Genomic DNA, 15,829 nt, shown 5'->3' with positions numbered 1-15,829 from the left:
ATAACCCGGAACCAGGACTGGAAAGACCAACTTCAGGTGATTGACGGTGGTTCTTGAACTTACCTGTTAGTCTTCCTTGCAGGTTATGATCATTACCTTTTTGCTAGAGTAAATACCTTACAACTTCTTATACTCTGCCTTTTATCTTAACATTGTAGACTAGGTGTCAACATTGGTTTTATACTTTTTTGTTTTACCTTCATTTCCATTTATGTCTATTACTACATTTATTTATTATTTTTTTAAATTTTTTTTTTACATTTGTACCGAATGTCTGGCGCAGATAGCCTCGCTGCTTTGTGCCATAAAACACTAAATCAATCAATCAATCACACCAGTTAAAAATCTTACTTGTAGTCTTTCCCTCTGGGTTGGCTGTTACCCTGTAATTTTTCAGTTGGGTTTAGTGGGCTTTAGTCTAAAATTATATTCTTTAGACGTACTGTACCACTGTCTTATGAACATTGACTTGTCCTGTTCAGTCTTGGACCCCATGCAGTATCTTGTTCAGTTGAGGTTCTTTTTCTATCCATAGGCTCAACTTTCTGATTTACAAGACACACATGTTCTTGGATGCATTCATATTTTCCCTTCAGATTATCCAGTTATTTCACTGCCATTGTGGCCCACTCAATTCCATTTGATTCTATGCATCCTTCTTCCCTAACCTCATTTTGGTTTGCATCTGTTTGGAACCACCCATTACTCTGATATGTCTGAGGGTTTATAACAGTAATATATTGAGGTTTTCATATCTGTGTAAGCGCAACACAGGTAACACATCATGTAGCCTTCTGCTTGATGACCACCAAACCTACAAATAAAACCTGCCAACCAATGAAATAAATTGACTATCTTGTCTAGACCAGATTTTTCCCAGATGTGTATCATCTGGTGTTTTCAGTGGATCTTCTCCACCATGGAAGTTATAATATTATTCCCTTTATGACTCCCCTCAGCAGTTATCTTCCACTCTTTTGGTATAAAATCCCATATTATACAGTTCTGGGAGTAGAATCCTGGTGTTTGAAGTCATTCAATCTTTTTTTATATGCTTCAGGCACAATTTTTCTTCTGACTTTTAGAGAACCATCACTCATGTCTTTGTTACATGTATATTTTTCCTTCAATTCAGTGATGTAAAGAAATTTCAAGATTATGTAAAAAGTACATATTTCACACACAAAATATGATTCTGAGATTCATGGAAATTTGTGCATGTTTGGGGGTTCAAAGTTCAGTGCAATCTTGGATAATTTCTGGACTAAACTTAGCACAACATCTTAAAATATCACTGAGAGTAAACAATGTGGAATGCTTATTATCAACCATAAACTTAATCTTATTCAGCATAATGAGTTTGAAAGAAAAATAATCTTTAAAAATTAAATTACTTCTGTGTGAGACATGGTAGGTAGATTTGAGTCATGTTGGCGTGCAACATATTTGTGCTATGTAAGCATTGTTCTACCATCACTTATAACTGTACTGCTACTTTAGCAGTCTTTATTTGTATGCAAGTTGTGCTAAAAGTTGATCATATTATACATATGAAAACATACAGAAGACAGAAGAAAAGTTACATATTTAAATACCAGACTTGCAAGGTGCTATCAGTTGTACGAATTACAAGGAAATTGCAGGTAATTTATTTTTACTTGTATAAGCAAATAAATTATGAAACTTTGCAAAATGTATCATTGAAATATATTTGTCAAAGTTTTTCTTATTTTATAATTTTTTTCCCTTTATTTTCAGATAGGCTTCTAAACTGTTGTTAAATATTTTGAAAATAATCTGAAAAGTAATATCCTAATCTTGTCAAAATAGTTCATGTTCATAATATTATATTTAAGATTTGTTTCTCCTTGTTCGTGTTGTTTTGATTAAAACTTGACTAGTTTGCTTGAACAATAATTTCTTTAATTATACTTTATGTTTAGCAGTGTGAAAAAAACAAACCTCTCCAAATGTGTGTTTTCATGAGCAGTGTATGAAAAGGATTATTGACTTTAGCTAGAATTCTTATTTTAGCTGAAATAATAGGGATCATTTCCAGTTTGCCCCTGAAGAAGAAAGGCCCACCTTTCAAAAGTGCTCAGGTTTTAGGGTTTTTATTCATTTCTGTTAAGACTTAAACCTTTGTGTTTTCCTACCATCATGAATGTAGCTGAAACAAACTCATGGCTGCATTAATCAACATTAACACTGTAACTGACCCACCCAGTCATTAAAAATAACACTAGAAATAGAAATGATCCAACATTAGGGTCAACCATAGTGTAATATTCTTACTTTTACTGTTAACAAGCCCTAATGTTAATGCTATGAAAAATTTACAAGGTATTTAGTTGTTATTATATTTAGAAGTATTCCGTGTTAGTATTTTCAGATAAATCCATGATAAGTGTCAAGTAAAAATAGTCGATTCAATCAAGAAGTAAAGGGGAGTATTTTGTGTTTGGTGACTTGAGTTTAAATGTCAGTTAACAAGATTGAACAAATGTAAATAAATGTAAAACCTTTTTATGATAATAAACAAAAAGCAATTTGTGTATACTTGCACAGAATGAACCATTCAATTCTACTAGAGTGTGTTTGTTCCATAGTTTTCTTTCCCTCAGAATTAACCTACGTAGAACTAAAACATGATCTCTCCATATGGATTCCTGTACGTGGTGAGGGGACCTCCCAGAGAAGGCGCTGTTCTTTCAGTTTACCTCCTCTGGGATCTAAACATCTACCCATATGTTTGTCATGTGTGGCCAGTCATGAAGGAGAGGAGAAAATCCTGGTGGTTGAGAGGTCCAACTCTAACACACCACTTTGGCCTTGAATTCCTGAAGACGGGCAGCCTTGAAGTGGCCCTCCTTGGGTCAATCAGCTGGTCCACTTGGGTTAGGGTCATCCAAGTACCAGTGTTGGATGTTCCCAACAGGAGTTGTGGACATTATATCTGATGCTGGTGTTTGTGTATTGTGCTCATGAAACCCTGGCATTGCTGCAGTGTCCTTGTTTGGCATTGTAGTACATCCCCTCACAGGGCTCCATGGTGGGTGGGGTCAGTGTGCACTGAAACATTCTTTCTTTATTATGAATTCCCCAAATAAAAACTCAAATAAAATAATGAAAAAAAAAAACAGTTCATATGTAAACAACCATGTCTTGAAGATTCTGAGCAGTAATCTTCAACATCTGTAACACCATTTTCTTATATTACATTCTCTTTCAGACAAATCTTTAGGGCAAATGCCTCCCTATTTTATTCAGAAGGAACTAGAGGGACTTGCTCCAGTAACATATTGGTGGAAACATCCACATCTAAATACAGTGAATTTCTCTTACGTTCAAAGGTGGTTGAGGTTACTCCCCATGCTACTTTGAATTTGTCAGGAGGGGTTATTGTTAAGAGGGATTTGAAGACGATCCAGAATAAAAGATTGTCACTGGTTTCTCCACTCAATGAGTTTCTGCAGTGAGGTGTATCTCCACTCGCAAAGATGGAATTATGATGCCAACCAATGTTCTCATTTTAATATTTACATCACTGTGTCCACCTGCCACCATCAAGGCAGGTCATCTTAATTGCAAGGTAAGACCATACAATCCAAACACACTCAGATGTTTCCAATGTCAGTGGTTCGGTCACTCGAAGACATCATTTCATGGTTTCTTGATGTGTGTTCGTAGCAGTGGCAAGGACAACGATGCTTATGATTGTGAAACAGATCCTCGCTGCAGTAATTGTAACAGTTTTCACCAATCCTACTTTTGTTCTTGTCTTAAGTGGTTGGAAGAAAAAAAAGTGCATCATTTGAAAATGATTCAAAACATTAATTACCCTGAGGCTTGAATGTTACTGTCCACCACTTCATCTCAGACATATGCTGCTGCTATTAATTCCATCACTACAGTGGGAGTGCAGATGGATCTCTCCATGCCTCTGAAAGAATCATATGAGAAGTCTTCTGACCTCCATGGTTAAAAAAGTTGATAAATCAACATCAACACCCATCTCTATCCCTAACTTCCATTCCAGTAAACCCCAAGATCCACTTTCTTTGGTTCCAGGTATGGGCATTTCCTCAGGTACATCTTTTCCTGCCTCAAGGTGCAAAATGATCATTTATTCATATCCTCAGTTGCTGGAATCCTCTTCCAACAACAGACCTGCCCAACCGACCGAGGGCAGGATCCATGGAGGTCGATAGACCTCCCTCTAATAAAGAAAATAAATAAAAAAGACATGGTTGGAAAGAGAAGGGCTTTCCACCCAATTTGCCTACATATAAATAAAAATGCCCACTTTGATACAATGTAACTGTCGAGGTTTACATTCTAATCTGGATGACATCAAAGCACAAATTGTTTCTTACCAACCTGTATGTCTTTCCTTACAAGAAACATTTCTGAAACCTGCATGTACAGTCACGTTTCATCAGTTTTCATTGTACAGAAATGACAGGTTGTGTGATGGACAAGTGCATGGAGGGGTGGCACTGCTGTCTTTGCCATTTGACATGCCCTTGTAGGCCGTAGCCGTCTGTGTTTCCTTGGGTCATGCCAACACTGTTTGTTCTCTCTACCTGTCTCCTGAAGAGACCTATGATCAATCAGACCTTGATGCTTTTGTTGAACAGTTGCCTTCTCCCTTTCTAATTATGGGGGACTTTAATTGATGGGAGGGGTTGGTCTGTAGAGTGTATGCTCTCAGATCACAACCTTTCTCTTTTTAATACTGGTTCTTATGCTTATTTTCATGCACCTAGTCAGTCCTTTACTGCTGTTGATCTCTAAATTTGCTCCCTTCACTATTCTCCCACTTTTCATTAGAGGTTGACAGTAACCCATGAGGCAGTGATCATTTTCCTATAATTTTGAGAGACACTAGCCGCGGCCAATGCCACCCGACCCATGTGCCCCATGGGAATCTGGATCAAGCGAACTGATCCTCGTTCACTGCTCTTGCAGAATTTGATCCTGCCATCAACAGACAACTGCATGGCTGCAGTGGCTCACTGTATTGAACAGGCTGCTGCTCAATGTATTCCTAAAACCTTGACACATTTTTTACAATATCCTCATCCCTGGAGGTATCTTGCCTGGCACATGGCATGGAAGGCTCAAAAATGGGCCTGGTATATTTTTCATAGCAGGCCCACACATGTGCTTGGCAGGTAAGATGTTAAAGCTAGAAGGAAGCTTGGATTAAGTTCACAACCAGCATCTCTTCTACCACTAGTTCCAAAGTCGTATGGGTCAAGATTTCAAAAGTTAGTGAGCAGTATGATTCTGTCCCTCTTTCGATATTGCTCTCTGATGGCCAGGAAGTAGCTGATACCTGGAGCAGGGCCAGTACTCTCAGTGAAAGCTTTTATGGGGTATCTTGCACTTCTGCTTCATTCTCTACCTTTTTAGCCATTAAGACTCCAGCAGAGTTAAAACCTCTTTCCTATCAAGCTCACTGTCTCTGTTACTATAATTGCACCTACACACTGGTGGAACTCAAACTGGCCCTTCATTTGTCTGGCAATACATTGGTTGGACCTGATGATATACACTACAAAATGCTGTGCCATTTATCTCCTGCTTTTTTTGCTATGTTTTTGATTGTTTTTAACCAGATCTAGCAGGAGAATGTTTTTTCTGATGACTGGTACCAGGCTATTGTCCTACCTTTCTTTAAGCCTGGGAAGGATCCCAAGATTCCTTCAAACTACTATCCATTTGCTTTGATGAGCTGTATCTGTAAGACCTTAGAGAGCATGGTTAATGCTCATCTTCTTTGGCCCCTCAAATCAAAAATATTCCTCTCACCCACCCAGAGATTGGGTGCTGATGACAGTGCTTCACCATGGACCATCTGATTTGACTTGAATTTTTTAATGGACAGGCAATTCCAAGTTTGTGTGGGTTCAACGCTTTTACATTCTTTTCTTTGGGAACTTGGAGTACCTTAGGGCTGTGTTTTGAGTGTCACGCTTTTCAGTATAAATATTAATGCCATCACTGAACAACTCCCTCTTACTTTTGCAAATGGGCTGTATGTTGATGAATTGGACATCTTATGTCAGTCGTCGAAGATGAGGTATATAAAGCGGCAGCTGCAGACTGTCCTCAATGATCTACTTCAGTAAACGATTGAGGACTGTCTGTAGCTGCTGCTCAATAAACTTCATGTTCAACGATCCTGATCCTGAAGCGTGTTGGTGAAGTTATGCTTCACGTGGTCCCTAACGCAAAGTTCTTGGGGATTATCTTTGCCCGTAAGCTGTCTTTTATATCACACACCAAGCAGCTGTGAGTTAAATGTACAAGAGCACTGAACATCCTCTGTATCCTCTCTTCCACCACTTGGGGAGCAGATCAATGTTCCATGCTAAAGATATATCATGTTCTTATTCGATCAAAACTAGACTGTGGGTCAATGGTCTATGGCTCAGCAAGGACCTTGGCCTTGAAGATGCTGAACCCCATTCATCATCAGGGACTTCAGCTTTGCACCAAGGATTTCCACACTTCCCCAATCCAGAGCTCATAAACAGTTATGAACCTCTATACCTCCACCGTGTGCAACTGTCTTTACTGTATGCTTCAAAACTTCGATTCTTACCACATCATCCCACCTGGGCCATGCTTTTTTTAGAACAGATGATCTGCCTTTGTTCCTTTTGGCAATGCTGTATCCACTGATCAGCCCATTCCACCACAGCTTATCACAATCTTCAAATGTGAACTTTCTATAAGTCATCTGCAAAAAGCAGATATTCCCCATTAGAAGTACCGTGTTTCATTTGTTTAACATCTTTCAAACCTTCCTTCCATTCCCATTTATATGGATGGTTCATAATCAGGTAACTCTGTGGGCTCTGCCATGGTTTGTTGTTGTTTGGTGGTTGCACACAGAATCCCCTCTACAGTTTCTGTGTTCACTGCTGAACTATATGCTATTTCTCTTGCCCTGGATTCCATAAAAGCTAAGCTTTATCCAAATTGCACTATTTATACTGACTCACTTTGTTCTCTACTGGACCTGGAATAGCTTCAAGTTAGTTCTTGCTGATATCCAAAACTGAGTGGCCCATTTCTTTTTGACATCTACTTCTATCCAGTTTTTCTGGATATCAGGCCATGTTGGTATTTGCATGAATGAGCTCGCTGACACTTCGGCTAAGTCTGTCTGCTCTGGCACTGTCACTGCTGTGCCTGTTCCATATATGGACTATGGTCGTGTATTCAAGTCTCCACTCCATGCCAATTGGCAGTCGACTTGGAGTGAGCAACATGAAAACAAGCTTTTCCAAATAAAACTCTCTATTGGACTTTGGCCATCTTGTTTCTGTAAGGATTAGAAAGAGGAAGTTGTCCTAAGTAGACTATGCATTGGTTACAGTTTTTTAACTCGTCTTTTTCTTTTATTTGGGTCTGATGCATCAGTGTTGTCTGCGTGGCATTCAGGTCACAATAAGCCACATTTTACTGTCTTGCCCTCATTATGACTCTCAATGAAGGCACCATTTTAAGACATTTTTGGCCCAAGGTTTATCCGTAATGTTGGATAGTGTCATTGATGATGGTGACACTGCCCATCTTACAAATGTTTTTTTTAGTTTTTTAAAGGCCATAAACATTTTTAATGGTATTTAAATTTTTAATTCATAAATTACACCTCTTTTAATGTGATTTCTTTTTATGAATTAAAGTACAACTAGTTCAGTATGAAATTAGAAAATGGCCATGATTTCAAATAACTCAAAACTAGGACCGTAAAAGCCAACTTCAGGTGACTAACGCTGATGTTTGAACTTAACCGTTAGTCATCCTGGTGGGTTATAGTAATTAAAATTATGTTACAGAAAGTCTTTCAAAAGTTGTATCACTTTACTTTCTGAAAACAGCCATGATGTCAAATAACTCAAAACCAGGACTGGAAAGGCCAACTTCAGATGACTGATGCTGATTTTTGAATTTACCCATTAGTCATCCTGACGAGTTATGATAATTACAAGTATGCTACAGAAAGTCCTTTACAACTTGTATTTCTGTAGTTTTTCTCTTACTGCTGTAAACTAGATAAAAAATTGGATTTAATGCTGTTTAAGTTTTTAATTCAAAAAATAACTTTGTTTTGTTACACCTTGATTCCTTTTTACAAATTTTAATAATTTTAGTTTAATTTTAACCTTTTACCAGATGTTTGGTGCAGATAGCCTAGTTGCTTTGTGCCATAAAATGCCAAACCAACCAACCAACTAAAACATGATGATCTTAAAGTCCGTCTTCTGGTGATAATCACTTAGTAGGAATAGTTGAAGAAAATTTGCTTGAATTCATATGGTATACTTTGTTTTTTTGTTTAGTGAACAGCATCACTTCTTGACCTCTGTTTTCTCACACCATTGTTCAGCTGTATTCTTCAGGCAACATAAGCTTAGCCAGTGAAGGATATTACAGTGTTAATCCTTTCAATCCTGATGCTTTATGTTACTGCAATATTTTCTGAGACAGAATAGACATTATCTATTATAAAGAGCAAATAAAACAAAGCAGCTTCAAGAAGGTATTCTCAGTGACTTTCTGAACTATATGTTGCTACTATAACTTTGTGGAAACTAAATAATCAATTTCTTTCAGTTCTTATTTTGCTTTAGCGGGGTATAAAACACATACATCTGCATATAACAGTGTAAAATATTCAAACTGATGCATATTTCTCTTATGTGTACATAATTGTAATGTTTTGTGGATATGTAAGTTTTCACCAAATTTGAAAGGTTTCCATGTATTCTTTCAAACAAAACAAAAACTTGCAATTAGAAACACGTGTACGTGTGTGTGTGTGTCAATAGCTATATACTTGCTGTTCATTCTTTGTAGTACTGGGTCACTTTAGTGACAACTTTGTTGTTGTTCAGGTGTCTTGAACTAAAATAGAGCTGATAAGCACTATTGTACAGGTACATCATCAAAACCAAATTTTACACTTATCCAGAAGACAGGTTGCACTGATTGTCTTTTATATGAATCAATGTAACACTTGTTATACTCCTTCAGTAAAGAACAAGATGAAGCTGTTCAGAATTTTTTGGTATTTTTTGCTTAACATAATGGATGAAGTATTTTCTATTCTGCATATTCCATTTCAAATATCTAGATATTTTAATGTGGTTTATTAATACTTTTAATTCTTTGGAAGAAAATATTTTCAAATGGACATGGTATGTTCTTATTGCATGATGAACATATTTGTTAAATACACAGAACATGTTAGGCCTGGCATGGCCAGGTGGTTAAGGCTTGTAATCTGAGGGTTGTGAGTTTGAATTCCTGTCACATCAAACATTCCTGCTCTTTCAGCTGTGGGGGTTTATAATTTGATGGCTAATCCTGCTATTCATTAGTAAAAGAGTAGCCCAAAAATTGGCAATGGGTGGTGATGACTAGCTGCCTTCCCTCTTGTCTTACACTGCTAAATTAGGGACAGCTAGTGCAGATAGCCCTCCTGTAGCTTTGTGCAAAATTCAGAAACAAACAAACAAAACAAGTTAAATTCCCAATGCCCCAACTTTTGCTTGCCTTTGTTATGGCAAAGCTAATAAGACTATCTGCTGCTGTCTTTGATTTCGAATAGCTGATTAAAGTTCATGAAGGTAATTGACTGAGAACACTCAGTGACACTTTTTTGTTACTTAAATATTAAATTAAATGTACATTTACTGTTGTTGTTTTTAATCGTTTTTTGAACATTATGTTGCTAATCTCTAACTATGTACCTGTGTTGTTGATGTTATACAAGTTAAGTGCAGGTTTATACAGAGGTCAAGGGTTGAAGATGCCCACCCTCAATTTTTCAGAAATTAATACTTCCTTTTTTTTAATTTTGTATAAACAGACATGGGTATCGGAAAGATCATCTTCTCCCCTATCTTCTTCATGTTTTACAGAAGTTGATGACCATATTGTTTAAAGGTGTATAAGCAGGTGTGAATCTAGCTGTTAGGTTAGGGATATCACCTCTCTTTTGTTTTGTTTTGGTTACTTTTTGTTCTCTCTCCAGAAAGTAATAATCAACAGAGATATGTATATAGCTATTCAGCTAAGACCTTAACCAGTAAATGGTTATTTCTGGAGACTTGTATTCATCAAAACTATTACTGTTTTGGATTCTCTGCATCTCTTATAGACTTGTCACAGTAACAATGTCTCATTATGTAGAAGTTAAAATTCTCATGAAAAAGATTTTTGTATTGTTGATGTCAGGAATAAATGGAAATATAAGTGTTATGACTGTGTAAGTAATAACGTAAAGAAAATAAAATTAAAATGAGCATCCACTTCAGGAGGAATGTTATGATTGTTCTAAATTTGATTACAAATAATTATAACTATTTAATTTTTATTGAACAATAAAATAGTTACGTTTAACTGTTTTTATGTTTGCAGAGAGATGCTGTTTCTTCTTTCAAACGCTTTTCATTTGACTACCATTCCTTCATCTCTTGGGGGATTGACTTGAAACTTAATAGGGTTTCAAATTGGTCCAATATGCCCAAATACCTTTTTCATCTAGGCCTTTTTACAGATTTAGCAGTTCCATTTGTCTGGTAGTTGTTGGGAAGTCAGTGGTTTGAATGTTTATCACTAAAACATGGCATTGAAAGCAGCTATAAAGAAAGTTTAAATATGATTGGATAGAACAAGAATTAGAATACCATACTGTAGCAGAATGAGTAAACAAGTTTAAGTGTTTTTTTATAATAATCGTAAATTATCCCATTGTTTATGAATTGTGAAAGTGTTTGTTAAATCTATGTTTGAAAGACAAGGAAGTTTCCTTCAATAAAAAGACAGATAACTTAAATTAAGGTAAATTTATACAGTTCAGATATGGATTGAATTTGTAACAGTTAAAACTATGAGTTTAACATAGTAATGAAGTTTGGAGAAGGTTTTGTCATTATCAAGTAGCTGCATGACGTAGATTACTTATCACTTAAAATAATATTGTTAATATAATGTTGTTTGATTCTTTGTTTACAATTATGGTGTTTTTATTAGATATACTATGTTTTTATTAAATTAGTGTTTTGCAAGTATGAAGTATTTATTATGTTCACCAAATGAAATTGTCATCAAACCAGATAAGCATAGTTAAATATGAGAAGTTACTGCAAAATATTCTAGAACTGATATCTTTATTGAATATTATTTTTATGTTTATTCTGTTCAAACAGTGTACATAGATGAAGTGGTTAATTGGATGTTTCATCATTTTTAGTTGCAATTATGATATATTTTAGATAGAAACATTTTAACCCTTATTCATGATAGTAAATTGTTTTCATTATCAGTTTTATAAGAAAAATAAGTATGGAATTATTGCAAGTTTAAAAAATAAGTATAGTAATGTCAACTTGGTGGTATTTAATCAACGTTAGTGACTCATTTATCAAGTCAGAAATGTCCAGATTACAGTTTTACAGTCCCCTGCTGGTAGAGTGGAAAGTCTATGGATTTACAATGCTAAAATTGGGTTTGATTCCCCTTGGTGGGTTCAGCAAATAACCTGATGTGGCTTTTCTATAAGAAAACACACATTCAATTTTAAAAATGTATGCCAAAAAGGTATCTCATAAAATGAACATATGATGATTTCTAAGGATGTCTATTATATGAAATGAAGAGTAATTCAAAATTTACTTTGAAAGACTAGGTAGAAATTGGAAGATTAATACAAAGATTAAAAATTAATAGTTTTTTTAAAACCTAGTGGTGCATATTACAAATTATTAAGTAAAAGACTTTAAATAAACTAAACTAGAAAAATAAACAGATAGATGTGTTTGCTCAGAAAATTAATTATTCACTTAACATTCTAAAATTCATTCAGTTCACTTAAGTAATATTTTTTTATATAAAAAAGAAGGCTAATATAGTTTGAAAAATATCAGAGTAAATGGATCAATGCACAAAAACACAAAAAGGTATTTATAAATGAGTTTGTTTTTTTTATAATTGTAACCTTCACTGAAAACAAGCTTATTAGTGTGATTACTATTTTTAATCGATAAAACTACTAATTGTTATTTATTTTCTACTACCTACTTTCTACTACCTAATTTGGTTTGTCTGTCTGTTTTTTTCCCCCAATGAACAGTATGAAAATTTTAGCTATTTATCTTTTGAACAGGCAACTGATACCAATCCAGACTGACTATCTTGCAAAATTCTGGAATAAGTCAGATGCCAAATATCTGTTACAAGTTTATTCATTATTAAATCAAACCAGTCATACAGTCTTTCAAATAAGGAACAATATTGTGCCAGTGTACTTGAGTAATTTGTCAGGTAAAACAGAAATTAACACATTTGCTGCTGTATGCTATTTTGTACTTGTAATCTTATTTGCCAAATTTAGTGTTTTGTATATTTCTCAACATGAATGTTTATAATGCTTATATATACACTGCTGGTCAAAATCTTAAGGCCAATGAACATAAAGAAAAAATATGCATTTTGCATTGTTAGACTCAACCACCTAGAGTAGAGCTTTGAAAGATGAAAATAAGAAAAGGGAAAATAAAAATAAAAAACCTTTTTAGCACTAGTAGTTACATCACATATGGCAACTTCAAATTATTTTTCTTTCTTTTTGCCAAATACGAGCAATCTCACAGTGACTTTAGACAGAGCCAGTGTGAAGCAAAAGCAAACTAAATGGTTGCTTAGGGCTTTGCAGCCACCATGGATTCTAAGCCAGCATATCTCGCATTAGAACATCTAAAATGATGATTATGTGATATTGACATTGACTAATGATTTTTTTCTTTTGTCAGATTTTTATTTTGTATAACTTATTAATTTTTATGACATAAATATTCATGGCCAAAGGGCTCCATAAAGAAGATATTCAAAAATTGTTTGATTGTGATACAGATGATCCTGTAAATGAGAGCTTGGAAGAATCAAGTGATGATGTACCAGATTTAGACAGAAATTACATTCCAAAGTCTAGTAGTACAACCTCAGATGATGTAAAATGAGGTACACCTTATTCTGTTTGACTCTCATATAATCAAACCAACCAAGAACTCCTAAACGTCAATGACCTTGGTCAAGTGATTCACAAAATCTCCTAGATTTCCCATTCCCTGCAAATCCTGGGCTAAAGGACCCACAACAAGATACTTTTGTGGAAATGTTCTTCAATGAAAAGCTTTTGGATATGCAAATCATGAAATAAATAATGCTCTTTATGAAGAGCTTTTTACCTAAGTGAGTGGAAAGATACTAATGTAAATGAAATGAAACGCTTTCTTGGATTGTTCCAACATATGGTCCCCTGTATCTTGCCATCATTAGAGCATTATTGGTCTACCAGTGATCTATACAAGTTCCCATTTTGGCAATTTGTTTCAAGCAGAAATCGTTTCAGCTTCTGCTTCAACTCCTTCACTTTGTAAATAACGAGAAAGATGGTGGAGAAAGATTATTCAGAATAAACCCTCTGCTGCAGTATTTCAATGAAACCATGAAATCTCTTTACGTTCCCCATAGAGAAATGTGCATTGATGAATCCAAAGTTCTTTGGCAAGTAAGACTAATTTTCTGCCAATATATGAAGAATGAACATCACAAGCATGGAGTCAATCTTTATGAGCTGTACAAGTCAGAAAATTATTACCTGCTCTGGAAGACTACACAAACAGAGAATTAGTCAGTCATTTGGCTCAAATAGTAGTTAGTCCAATGGATGGTTATCTAGATAAAGGCTATTTTATATGCTGCTAACTTTTACAGTGCAGTCCAACTCATGAAAATGCTGACAGATCATGCTATCTATGACTTGGTTTGGGGAAAAAAAAAGCTCAAGAAAGAGGAATTGTCTTGGATGAGATCTGATGTAGCAGTTGTATGTAAGTGGAAGGATTAAAGAGGAGTGCTCACAATAACCAACATACACCATGTAGAGATGGTGAACATATTAAATTGCAGTGGGAAGGTTTCAAGAAAACCAAAAAGTATTAGAAGTTACAATGATGGAATGTCTGGTATTGACAGATCTGATCAAATGCTTTAATATATTCATCACTGAGAAAAATTCTATGCTAGTATAAGAAAATTGGGCTTCCTATAATGGAAATTCTTATAAGCAATGCCCACATAATGTATAAGAGGCACCAAACTTTAAATCAGATACCACTTTTGAAATTTAGAGATGATGATGTGCCAAAAAAAACTATCACTTTCGAGAACCCTGCTTCTACAAGTTTTCATTACTTAGAATCTATTCCACCAATTGAAAATAAAGAAAAACCTACCAAACCAAGATGAGTGTGCACAAAGAAAAAAAGTAAGAAAGGAAAGATGATATACATGCACAGTTTGCATTGAAAAGCCAGCTCTTTGTGTTGAAAATTTCATCAAAGAATATCATGTGCAATTCTTATCAGATTTTACTAAAATTCTCTTGTTACAATAAATTTATTTTTTGTGTCAAATGAGTAATTTTTTTCTTGTAAGTTGAAATAATAAAAGAAAAATTAGTGTATTTTTATTACAACCTTGCAATAAAACATAAAGGTACTGAAGGTACTGTATTTTGCATAGCTACTTTATACCACTATACAAGATACCTTGTACTGTCCCAAGTGAAGAACTGATGTTTGAGATTGCCAGCCTCATATATAAATGTTAGCCCTTGGCACTAAAAATTAAAAAAATATTTGACATTGAAAGAAGTTGCTACGAATCTTCTTGTACCTGCCAATATCGACCTCTCTGTCAACTATGAGTTAACTTGTAATTGGCAGTGAATGTGTTAATGTTGTTACTTAATTCAAATGTGTCTAATTGAATTGGAACATGAGTTCTGATTTATCAAGAGAACAAGAAAAACGTTAACATTTGCTACAATTATAAAACTTTAGGAAGAAAGCGTAGCATTTAATAATAGTAATTCAATTTGTGTGTATGTGTATATCGTGTTTTGTTTCAAAGATATGCAGTTCATCATTCTGTGATTTTAGTAAGAACACTTTCCTAAAATAGGTTCTCTTCACTATGTCTTAACTTAACAATCCTTATAAAATAACTTTCTTTATAAGAAAGCAGGAAACTAATGATTAAGGTTTAAGATACAATTGACAATCACTCCAGTTGTACAGTTGAAGGTTTGAATGATTCCTTAAATTAGAATGGATTTGCTGTGCTTAAACAGTATACATTTGTAGAACTTGAATAGACTAAAAAATACAGAACAATACTTCTTAAGCAAATAGCCATTTGCCAACACATTACTGTAGTATTTGTGTGAGAACTGTAGTTATGTCTTTATATATTTACACCTTTAGCTTTTCTGGTATTCAACACATATGAATATTCCAAATTATATATATGATTTGTTTAGAAATGTAACTGTAATCAATTGAATAATTTTTGTGTGTGTGTGTGTGTTACTGGTGAACAAAAAACACACACACACACAGATGTATTGTGTGAGATCTCTCTTTTTGTTTTTTTCTTTCATTGCACATGCACCCTTCTTCACATCAACACTACCTGAAAGGCTGATTCTTGATTGTGAATACCTGGGTTCCATAAGGGATCAAGTGAAAAGCTTTACATTTACCTACACAAACTTAGGGGCTTAAATGTCCTCCACTGATACAGTGGTAAGTCTGCAGATTTACAACACTAAAATCAAGGATTCGACTTTCCTTGATTGACACAGCAGATAGCACAATATGGCTTTGCTATGAAAAAAATACAATCATTTAGTAACACTTAGAAGTTAGTGGGACCAGTGATTTAGATTTAGTTATATGAC

General features: G+C 34.9%; 1 protein-coding gene across 4 annotated transcripts in view; it reads left to right on the top strand.

Moving 5' to 3' along the window:
- The window catches only part of LOC143244318 (uncharacterized), a 134,312-nt gene that overhangs the window by 76,680 nt on the left and 41,803 nt on the right, over positions 1–15,829 (top strand). The gene's annotated exons all lie outside the window — the stretch shown is intronic.

This window comes from Tachypleus tridentatus, chromosome 2 (assembly GCF_004210375.1).
Source record: "Tachypleus tridentatus isolate NWPU-2018 chromosome 2, ASM421037v1, whole genome shotgun sequence".
Classification (NCBI taxonomy): Eukaryota; Metazoa; Arthropoda; class Merostomata; order Xiphosura; family Limulidae; genus Tachypleus; species Tachypleus tridentatus.
This window is presented reverse-complemented; position numbering and strand designations above follow the sequence as displayed.